The sequence below is a fragment of the Coturnix japonica genome, chromosome 2, assembly GCF_054131305.1.
Source record: "Coturnix japonica strain WE chromosome 2, WE-NBRP24, whole genome shotgun sequence".
NCBI classification, from domain to species: domain Eukaryota; kingdom Metazoa; phylum Chordata; class Aves; order Galliformes; family Phasianidae; genus Coturnix; species Coturnix japonica.
In genome coordinates, this window is record NC_140664.1 from 55,317,701 (window position 1) to 55,329,855 (window position 12,155).

At 39.0% G+C, this 12,155-nt stretch overlaps 1 protein-coding gene across 1 annotated transcript in view; it reads right to left on the reverse strand.

Moving 5' to 3' along the window:
* TMEFF1 (transmembrane protein with EGF like and two follistatin like domains 1) overlaps nucleotides 1–12,155 on the reverse strand; it is a 115,616-nt gene that overhangs the window by 85,523 nt on the left and 17,938 nt on the right. The window lies entirely within an intron of this gene.

The window sequence follows — 12,155 nt, forward strand, 5'->3', positions numbered from 1 at the left end:
TCCCATCTTCTCAGATGCCCAAGCAGCTCTCAGGTAGTTTTTCACGACATCAAAATTCCCCAGAATAGTCTCCTTATTAAATTGATAGTTTAAAACATCTTTACTGTTAGTCCCATAAATGCAGCTGTTGGCTTTAAAGAAAAGAACCTTCTGTCTTCAAGCTTTTTTGGAGGAGTCAGGGTGAACAGTTATGAGCAGTTATGAACAAAACATTTTGAACAAAAACGTTCCATTTCCAAAGTGGAATTTAAAGTGCTAATTTGAACACGCTGTCTTTTTTTTATTGTTATTCCTGTTATGCCAAAGAAAATTAAATTATAACTTGTATACAGGGGAGACATTTATAATTAACTTATTTTCCTGACAGGTTTATTCTTGTATAGTATCTAAATATTCATTTAAGACTAATTTCTCTCTACTGTATGTTATGCTAAAGTAAATTGATACAGAACACTGGGAAGGGTGGGGAATGAGCCTAATAATCACTTTTCGTTATTTGCAAAGAAGGAAGAGCTTGTCTGGTTCATCATTTCAGCTGGCTTTTGTATTATTATTTTTTTAGGAGAGTCATAATTACTACTTAGAGGAAGACAGTTGTATAATGGAGAGTACTCATTTCACAGTCTTATTCCTTTCTGAAACACTTTCTGGCATCACAAGTTTCAAATTGCTCTAAAAAGACCCTGAGGAGTTCATTTATTTACCATCAAAGCTAAAGGAAAAAAAACTACAAAAGCAAAAGCCATCCTTAGCTTAAAGGGACAAAGCTCTGTACAAATCTAAACTATGAGTACGGGGACCCTTGTTAGACTTTACTCATCTCAAATAAATGAATTCAGTGGAGAAGCTGCATTGTAAAAAAAAAAAAAAAAAAGAAAGAAAGAAAAAAAGTAACAAATCCATAATTAATTAAATTGTCCTGTTTTCTTTCGTAGTTACTTTTAGTAAAACAATTCTCCCTACTCTTCTCCCCATCGCAAACCTGATGATCCACTTGACATTCCAGCCCTGGAGGTATTTAATACCTTCCTGGCCACAAAGTGTTCAGAGAAACCCACTTTTCCAGCTGCCTGATTCCAGATATTCTCCAGTTTCCAGAAATAAGAGTACACATTTCCAGCTACTGTTACACTAGAGAGCAAAGTACATTTCCTTAAGAAAGATGAAGGCGAAGAAAAATAGTAGCATTACCCATTACTGCCAACATCAAACATATAAAAATGTTTAGGCAAGCTTTCCATATTGGACATAAAATAATGAGATGTTGTGTAGAGATAAAAATTAAAGTTCCATGCATTTGTGTTTGGATTCATATATTCCCTAAGCTTTCTTAGCAATTATTGACCATCTTTTCTGATCACGTACTTCTAGACCTGAGCCTTTCAAAACCTCATTATCTCAAACCTTGTCAGCATCTCTGGGCCAACATTTCCTTTTTAATCGACAGAAAAGCAGCTGAGAGCATGAAGGGCTAATAGTGCATTTGAGGAGAAATTACTGCTGCTGTGCTTACAGCAAATGGGCTTGGTAAAAGTATCTTTGCTTAATTTATTCTGTGATTGTAGGTCCGTATACTTCATTTTCCAGGCTTTCCTCAGGGCTATTTTTATTATTATTATTGTTATTTATTTAAAGTTATAGCTTGAAGTTATAAGCTTATGCAAACATTAAAATTAAGATGCAATGTCCACATCACATCTAGCTACTAAGCCTCCAGGTCTTGCATGTTGTTTGCATTTGTTGGAAGTACTGGAAAACTTTCTCATAAAATTTAGGGGATACATTAACATGCTTGGAGATCAATTTACTTCGATCACAGAGAAAGGCTGGATGGCTTTGAGTCTCTCTTTGCTGCCAGGGAAGCCTAAGTAATATCCTAGGAGATGGGTTTCCACACAGCATGGCTTTCTCTAGGCCTGTCTGGCTGGTTACGTTACTTTGAACTGTGTCTTAATACAGTCACTTCTTCCACGTTCTACTATCACCCCTTTCTTCTCGTTTAAACTGATGATATCTATATTGTCACTTTCCTGATAGCGCTATAAGAATTCTGCAGGAAATATTGATTTCTGTCTGCTGGAACTGACTTGATGGCAAGGATTTGTTCCGCCTCTGCCCCTTTGAGAACTGTGCACGTGCTAGCTTCTTCAACAGAGATACAGACAGGTATCCAAATGATGCGCCTGTTCGCTTTGCATCTGGCTGAGTGCTATTGCTTTTATTTCACAAAAACTATTCTAATACTGGGAAAATTCAAGCAGTGGCCTCTGATAAGGTCCCTCCTGCAAGTAGGGGGATCAGCTCAATTTGTTGAAGCCAAGAAAGCTCAAGAGAGCAATCTTGTTTTTCTCCAGCAGAATGAAAATTAAGGCCAGGGCAAACTAATCAGGAGAGGCTGCAAAATTGATGCCACTTCTTACACAGACAATTCTGCATCATCACTCCAAATAGTTCAGGTTATGTAGGCCAACGATGTTGACTTTGAATAAAATCACACAACAGCATATGATGAATGAAATAATCGTGCTCTCACCTTTTTTTTTTTTTTAATTATTGTTTTTTAATGCCCAACAGCAGCTTTATGATGGGCAGCAAACTCAGTGCTGTTCTCTGGTGATATTACTGCGCCTTTGTGAAGGGTAACTATGATTGTAAAATAGACTTCCGCAAAGCACTTCAATTAGAATTATTAACAAAAAATCACGCACGGAAATCCATGACAATTATTGACTTCTAATTCAACAGTAATTGTAAATTGGGAACTCTGTAAGGGCATTTTTAATGAGCTGCTCGGATGTCTATCTCTGGCCTGACACCATTCAATCCTTTTATCAGTGATCTGAGAGAAAAATATAGTCTTTATCTGAATTAAGTTCACAGGTCATATAGCACATGAAAGAATGAATGATGAAGGAGACAGCCTGACCTACAGTGTGATCTATTTTGCCTGGTAGCACAGGCTTGTTCAACTCCTGAATTGTGTTTAATACCACAATGCCAAGTTGTAGCAATGGCAAGGAAAAGACAAAGGAAAAAAGAAGTTGTTCACATCTATAAGACAAGCAGCTTTGTCATGGTAAAGCTGCCTCAAAAAAGGATTTAGAGGTCACAAAAAAGAGTCTGAAATCTGTAGCTAACAGAAAATGACACTCCTCTACCCACTTCCCCCAAAAGGGAAACCTTGTTAGAAGCTTACTAAAGGACAAGAAAATGGAAATCTGAGAATCAAAAACCTTACTGAAGTGAGCCCAGTATAGCTGGCCAGCTATGCATCGATTCCTAAATCAAAAGGCACCAAGATCTTCTGCACGGGATCTTCCAGGATGATTTCAACTACTGCCTCAGTTTGTGCACTGCTACATCAGTAATCCCATCTTCAATAAGATGAGTTTGTTATGAGAGAACCCCAATTTTAAATATTTATGAAAGAAGTCTTATAGATTTCCCATTTTCAGACTTATTAAGGTTCAGCAATGATGGACACAGCTCCTTAACTGTCTATTTGAAAATTACCATTATGTACAGCTTAAAATTCTCCCCCGTTACTACCAAAAATAATGTCTTCATTGTTTCTTTACATGCATTTAGCATTTGGCTTTTCTTGAATTTAGAAGGAAATATTTACTGAATGCTTCTCTGAGTACTTTCCTGGCCATTTCCATTACCATCTCCGTGTGGTAATGAAACACTATCTTTGTTAGGGGTTTTCTTTATCCTCTTGTACACTGGGAACAGTCTGTGTTGTTCTTACCTCTGCTGAGCATTGATTTCTTCTCATTTGTCCTCTTGTTTCCCTTATCTACACACTGTTCTTCCTAGCACTGAATTTATATCATGCTCCTTTTATGTATACATATATACACACTGTAAATAGATAAGGTGTGTTCTTGTAGTGGACTGCAACATAAATTTTCCTTGACTCCACACATGGATACATGTAAATAAAAATTTTAAATGGACTTCTTAAAGTATATGTTGGAAACTTTAATTTACCTGTTATCTTTTGCTTCTCTTGCCCCAGCACTATACTGTTGGGGGATAAGTATACCTAAGCAACTGGTAAAATATACTTGGAATTTAAATATAAAGAATATATGAATGCTCGCTAAAAACAGTTTCTCTTCAGAGCTTAGCTAGGATTACCTGCTTTCTGAAACTGGCCCTTTTAAAACCTTAAGTACACTTACACAAGTGAAAACATATTCCGTACTATCAGATCTATGCTTTCTTTATATTAATAACATGGGAACAAAAATGATTATTCGCGCCTCACCAACAACTGCTTTCGTGAGGAGCTGCTTTTCTTCCACAAAGGGCAGCTCTTTTCTGCAGCAGACAACTCAGGCTGAGAAATTGCCCTTAGTTTTCAATGAGAGACAATCTCAGACCTATTTTGCATGAACTCTTTGATGGCATCAATAACATTTTCCACACACACGCTCGGCCACGCAGTTCCCCAGACCACGTGCGTCATCATCGCCTGACGGAGATTCACTCAGGCAGAAGAGAACCCCGGAGCCCTACTCCCAGCTTTGTCCCCACCATCCCCAGGCAATGCAGCCCATGTCCTTCAGAACCCCTCAGCCACCTCAACAACAGGCCCTGTTCACCAGAGGTTCAAGCCTCAGAGCTTCAGCAGCACAGCAAGTGGTGACCTCCTAGTTTGAGAAGGCTTAGCTTAGGCAGCCAGCCCTGGTGCTAGGAACAAGAAAACACTGTTTTAGCTTATTTAGGATTTTTGAGGACCTCAGCTGCTTGCATTAGAACAAAGCTTTTACACACACATGCAGAAAGCTACTCTCAGTCTTCCTCCATATCCTTCAGGATAGATTGTAATGAGCAGCTCAGGACAACACTTAGAACACATCTGCAGACATTTAGGACCAATTAGACCTGGCTAACTTCCTCCCTGAGATTCCAGCTGAGAAGCTGAGCTGAATACAGCATATAAAATACCTGGGCAGAAAGATGGCCGAAAGCATATTGATGTAGGATGCAAAAGGAAAACGAGGCTTAGCTGCTGGGAGCAGGAACTTTGAGCAGCTTTAAAGCAGCACTGAGGAGCAGATTTGATAGTGAGGAGAGTTAACCAGTGTGGAAATGAACCTGAGGATCTGATGGATTTCCTTTCCTTTGAAAATCAAGATAGAAATGTCTCTGTAAAAAATATGCTGTAGCTCAGCCAGAAATGATGGGCTTTTATGGGACTTGTGCATGCGGTGATCAGGCAGCATGCTCATCATGTGTAAATACTGAACTACTGCATGTTTTTCTTTTAAAGTATCACTGTAGTAGCTCCCTCTGGCCTTAAAATTAATTTTTGGGTTGTTTTTTCTCCATTTTACATTTTCTTTTGGTGATTTAAATGTAACTCCTCCAGGCTTACAAAAACAAGTAATATATGCACACGTTTCAAATGAGTTTTACTATAGCTTATGTTTGTTATCCAACCTTAGTCTGAATTACACTACATAAAAGCTGTTAAACGCAGTTATTTTCAGGACAGTTTTGCTGCTCTGCAATAATGCTCTGTTTCTGTTTTCCTATATTTTTGAATGCCTACCTGCAAAACCCCAACTTTAAAGTATTACCCTTATTGAAGGACTAAGGTAGAAGAAACATGCAAAATTCTTTCCAATTCCCTTTGAATTTGTCTTTAAAGAGATAAAGTAGCAATAAAATATTGTGCAAGTTTTAAAAGACAGAAAAGCAGTCCTTCCCCACGAACAATTAGTTTTACAAGGTCATCTGAAAACCAAGTGCACCATAAAAAAGCATCAGATGCTTTTGCAATACTTTCATTTTTTAATCATCCATTTAACACAAACTGCGCTATATCATTCAATAAGTATCTTTCCACATATTCTGTTGACAACTGAATTAATCTAGTACTTATATACCAGATACAAGGATTTATAGGAACTGGAACTATATGTTAATTATCTAATAAATAAAAGCTCACTGGACAGCTGTGCCATGTAGTTTCTGCAAAAATATGTTCCCCCTGAAGTAGTTAGTAGACCAGCTATTTATTGCATCATGAAATTATAACATTAGAAGGAAGAGTCAGAGAAAACAGATGCTTTACTACCTATATTTGAAAACTGTTAGTAAACATTTTGACATCCTTTTTTTTTTTTTAATTACTTTTTTTTTCCTAAAGAAATCATTTGCATTTCTTATTAAGCAAACAACATTGTTGTTTATGCAAGCTCTCTGCGAATACTTGCCACTCACAATTATTCACAGTTCTCAATTCACAATTCTTACTTACTTTTTTCCTTACCTACACATACAAATATGTGAGAACAAGAAAGTCATTTTAGTGCTTTGCAAAAATAAAATACAATAAAATAAAAGTAGACAGTAACAAATACATCGCACCACAAACACAAAATATTAAAGTATTAAATGTGTTTATTTTAAAGTATTCCATCATACTTTAATCCAAACCTGGTTTGAATAATCCCAGTGCTCCCATCCCCTCCCATAAATGATATTTCAAATTTGAAGATCTGTGATTTTTTGTTTCTGGCTGTGAGGAAAAGGTCAACGGACAGGCAGACAGTTTTGGTAGAGCATGAGAGCATTAAAGCCCTCTTAGAAAACAGACTTCATGGGTATGTGCGTCTGCTCGCTCACACCTTTAAGGATGTAGGAGCACTATTCTATGCCTGGGAAAGTTACGGTTTAGACTGACGTAAATTTTGACTTTGTACTTTTAAAGAAGTGACAGAATGCTCAGAGTACAGGAACAGGCGCTCTTTAGTTTCAGCTAGAAATAGTAGGAAAACCTGCCAAACTCATTGCTAAAAACTTTGCTGAAACTAGCCTTGAAATGTAAAGAAATCTGTTCATCTAACACTCCATGCAGACAGGGATCCTGAGCACCTTCAGAATGAAGAGTCCATAACTCCAAGCCAAGGCCACTCCAATGTTTTCTAAATGGAATCACCGCAGTGAGTCAAAGTGGTCTGAACCTCGCTGAGCTCTGCAGTGGAGGGAAGGACATAAAAGCCTAAGGAGGGAGCAGCTCAGTATGGCAGTGCTGGACAAGCGGCTCCAAAATATCCCATCTGACCAAACACTCCCTGTAGAATCACAATCAATTTCTGCTGACTGCTCCAAGCACCTGTGTGCGCTTCATACAGGGGACATCAGTAAAGACAGGTCATATAAACTCATACCATGGCTTGAGCAGGACTAAAAGTGGCACACAGAGTGGCTGAAGCTAGCAATGATGGATCCAGTGAAACCTTTGCTTTTTTGTTTATCCTGGACTAAAGACTCTGCTCAGAGAAGGACACGAGCGTCCTTTCTCCTTACTGTTCCCAGCAGTAGAAAATAAAAGGTTGCTTGAAATTCCTATGCTCTCCTGATTGCTGGGACTTGCAGTAAACATTTAGCACACACAAAAAAAAAAACTAAGTTGCCCTTTAGTTGAGTACTTTATGAAAATTGCTGGTCTTTTCTCCGCCACGAGAAACAAAATGTAGAAATACAGGAGTATAAAATGCAAAGAGTTCTTGGAAGATGTGAGTTCTGATGTAGAAAGAAGACAACAGGACTCTTGGCCAACGCAGGGTATGACTAATCACACAAACATTGGGAAACCCTGGTGTGGTGTTGTATTGAAACTACAGAATCACAACCTGAACCTCTGATTAACAACCTGAAATGAGCATTAAGTCAGCCCCGGGAGCACAGGTGAAGGCAATTCTCCTGTGCTACCAGAAGGGGTGGAGCCTGGCTCCACCTCTCCTTGATCCCATTTAAGAGCTGACTGCCACTGGGGAAGGATCTCTTTTGGCGATTGCTTCTTGTGGAGTTTTTTTACTAAGCCTAGGATAAGGATAAGCTCTAACCATTCTTCTCTAACATAATAACTTGTTAGCCTAACTCTTTTATATATTTCCTAATTATAGCATCAGTATATTCATTGATTACACAGGTGTTTGTGATGTCCTGGAACCAGCAAATGGAACTGGGAGAGCTGGGTGCTGCCAGAGAGCTGCATGCCACCTGAGAGACAGAGAAACCTGCTGCTCCTATATTTCTACCAATGTCTCTATCCTCCTACCTCTCAAATTCTGCTCCACTAATAAACTCATTAGTATAGCAATATAATCAGCATCCAATTTTCCCCAGGGACAGAGAGAGAGAAGGAAAGGATCCCACATGACAAATGCTCTTGCTCTGCTTAATGCACTATAGGTAGGCACTCACGTACTGTGGCTGTGGGCTTGTTACAACATATTGGCAGAACAGAATCAGGTGAAAGGTTTCTCTTTATCTTTTCAGTCTGTAAGCCTGATGTGAAATAATGCAATATCACTAGGCTAAAGTGAATGCTGTGCATAGGAAGAATCTTGGCAAAGGAAAGGGTATCAAAAGCAAGAGAGATGAAAAAATAAGAGCACAGATCAACAAGGAGAAGAATCCAACAGAGTGTTTAGGAAGTTTCTGATGTCTGAATTCTGTCCACTGTGGAAAAGCTGGAAATGCTGACTTGTTTCTCACACACAGGAGGGTTATGGAGGACAGTATACTTGCTGGATTCAGCTCTGAGCTGTTTCCCAAGGGTTGCAAGACCATTTCTGCCAGAAATATTCTTGCTGAAGAAAACACACTGTTCCTGAAGGAGTGAAGCTGTTAACACACTGTTTCTACAGGAGTTACTCTGCTAGTCTAGCAATACTGGCGTTGTTCTAGCACTGCTGCTACAGGACAGCATGTTCTATGGAATGCCTTTCTAGACACGGGGCCATCTAGTTTTACAAAACCTATATACATAACACATATGCACTGTGTTCAGAACGAACCCTCTGTATCCAGTCACTTTTGGTCAATCAGATCCTTGCAGCAGCCATACCAACTCAGTGTAAGGAGCCGAAAGCATAAAACCCTGCGTTGACACTTGGCAGAGGGTAGCAGGGGGGCAGGTGAAGACCTGCTTCCACTTTCATAACAATCTGAACCACTCTGTCTTTAATCCCAGCCTGGCAGCTTCTTTAACACTGATTTCATGCATTTTCATATATGAATACATATAAATCTTTTTACAGGTTTTAGGGGAAGGATTTTGAGACATTGCTTATACAGAGATGGTTCCTTGCTCACACTGCCTGAGCTGTTGCCTTCCTGTAGGAAAGACGTTCTGCACAGAAAGTATGCTACTACACCTTTCCTGTCATATCCAGCTAACTAATCTCATTTTGCATTGGTAAATATAGCACGTAATAATGTGAAGTAATAGCAAAATATATCCCAGCAGAAAGCTATCACTGGGGATTTTTTTCAGGTTGTCACACAGGAGACAATGCAGCTCTTTTATTATCTTGAAATCACGGAGCAGGTTTTTGCCAAACAAATCAAGCCCTAGCCCTCAGTGACTCCTACATCCATCCATCCATTCAAACCCAAACACTGCCCAAATGTCAGAGCACTGAAATCATGTCATGGAACGCCTTTGCATAAGAATCACTGCACATACAAGATAAGCACAGCAACACAGCATTTGCTTTGTCTACCTCCTAGTACAGAGCAAGAATTATGGAAGCAAAGTCTGACCCAGATGACCCAGTGCTGTAACAAGAAAAACAGACACTCATCACAGCACTGCCTTCCTGTCCACTTCCCAAACAGGTCAGCAAAGGTCCCCCAGAACTAGCAGGCCCTGCACTGAGGCAGGAAGGTGCACACAAGGCAGGAATATTCAACTAGAAGGCTTTCCGCTTAATCCATTCCTGGTCTGTGCTGTGCCTTGGGCAGCACACTAGTGTGCTGTATTTCCCTTGAGGGACAAAGGAGAAGCCATGCCTCTCCTTGTATTTAATGCATAGTTTTCAACTGTAAATATCACCTTTCACAAAAGGGTCTGGGAAACATTTATTGTAATCCATTTTTCTCCAAAGACTTTTTTCCCCCCCAAACCTGTACTCTATTACACCTGTACTACACAACCAGATCTATTGTTTTTATTAAGTCAACAAACCAAAGTGACACCAACAGCATTTAATTATTAATATTTCAACTCTACGTTATACTTCTAAACACGCAACAAAGCCCAAGTGTTGGTAAATGTAATGATTTGAAAACCTAAATCGGGATACGACATTTCGTCACAGAATCTCTTGTAGTTGGCAAGATAAAAGTTAATGAAGACCAGCATGTTTACACTTGGCTTAGATGGTGTAATAATGTAATAATCTAACATTTATGATAGATAGTAACGTTGTAAAAGAAGAAAAAAAAAGAAAGAAAAAAAAGAAAAAAATATGAATTATTTGTCAAAGTTACAGACACAAAGTTAAAACATCATTTGTGCATTTTTCCATAAAAACTACAAGATAAAAACATGAGACTGGGCAACTGAAGAATAATCTCTGAACCAGCTAAAGCAGGTTCCCTACAATAGGTCACACAGGTAGGCATCCAGATGGGTCTTGAATATCTCCATAGAAGGAGACTCTACTACCTCTCTGGCCAACCTGTTCTTCTTTTGTAAAGATTAAACCCAGCTCATTCATGCTCCACGTTTTTAATTCCAAAGCAGGACAACACTTGTTTTTACCTCTTCAGACCTGATCCAGTCATTGTAGATTAGGTCCAGCATCACTCTGATTTCGTTTTGCATTTGAAGACATTTCTTTTTCTGAAATAAATTAGGAGAGGATTTCAAAGGTACCAATAAACATTAAGCAAATAACTTAGGCTTGCACCTTTGAGGATCTCATGAATGATAAATCTGTGGAATTTACTGTTGTGTAAAAATATGATTGAGATAAGAAAGCACGTCTTTGAGGTTTTGTTGGTTTGGGGTTTGTTTTTGTTCTTTACCTTTAAGTATTATTGATCTAATATCCAAATCTGCTAAATCTGAAACAGTATTAAATCCTTTTGAAAGCATCTTTATTTTCAACATATCAAAGCAGCCGAGCGCTACAGCTCTGGTCTAACAACATAGTTAATAACATAAGTATATGACTTCAGAATTAAGCATGTGCATGTATTCAGGATTAGGGGTTTAATCTGTCAATCTTCCTCACGGTCTGTTAAACAGAGGAGTACAGAAAAAATACACACACATATATATATATATTTCTAATTGGAAACCACAATGACTGATAAAACTAATTAAATAAAGATATGCTAATGGGGGAAGGATTGTTCTCATTGTTTTTTGTTCTAAGGAAGACAAAAACTGGAAGAAAGAAATCGGCTTTTGATTAACTGATTCCCCCCCTCCTGCCTTTTAGTGATGGAGTTTTTTCTCTTGAACATTCAGCTCATTGCTCTTTCTCTGATGATGCTTTTCCCCTCACTGACCAGTCCCTCATCTGGATCCAAGACTTTTCCATCTGTCAAGGCCATTTCTCCTGTTCCTTCTACAGCACCCCCTGTGCTGCCCATGCCCCTCTTGCTGTCCAACACAATCATGATACTCTGTTCCCATCCAGTTCTGCTCTCCAACAGCAATGAAGAACTGCAACTGTCACCCTACGATCTTGTGTTTTTCCCTAAAGTCTAGCAAGACCTCCTTCCTTCCAAGCCCATGTCTCAAAATCCCCTTCTACGTATTCTTTCTGTTATTGTATTTGCCTCTACCTCTTCCTTTAACGTTTGAAGTCAAGCAATTTCAATCTTCATTGACTTCTGACAGAAGACCTCTCCCTTCTTGCTCCTTTTAGCCTACCTCATCCATTTGACCTAGACTTAGTAATGAACTCTTCTTTCTGATCTTTTAATCTTTGAGTTCTTCTCCGATGAATAAGGTTTCTCATTCCTCAGAACTGGATTTGCCATCCTGCCCCACCTTTTCTGACATCCAGCCAATTACCCTCTATAACTCCTCTTAGATACTAATCTTCACTGGATTCTTCCTACATAGAGGGACAGAAAATTACCATTGCCTCAGAAAGCTCTTGCTTCTGTTACTTCCCTGCTGCCCTCTCTGCTCCTGATTTCACACACTCAACTGTGTACACCTATCTCAGTACCAAGGTGTCTGCAGTACTATAAAGTTCAGCATGAAGTGAAAACTTCAACCAAAACAGGGTAAACAACCTGGCATTTCACCCACTCTGATTTCCTTACTATCAATATCCTCTTCCTGAGCAAATGAAGACACCATTACACCTTATTTTACAGTCCTC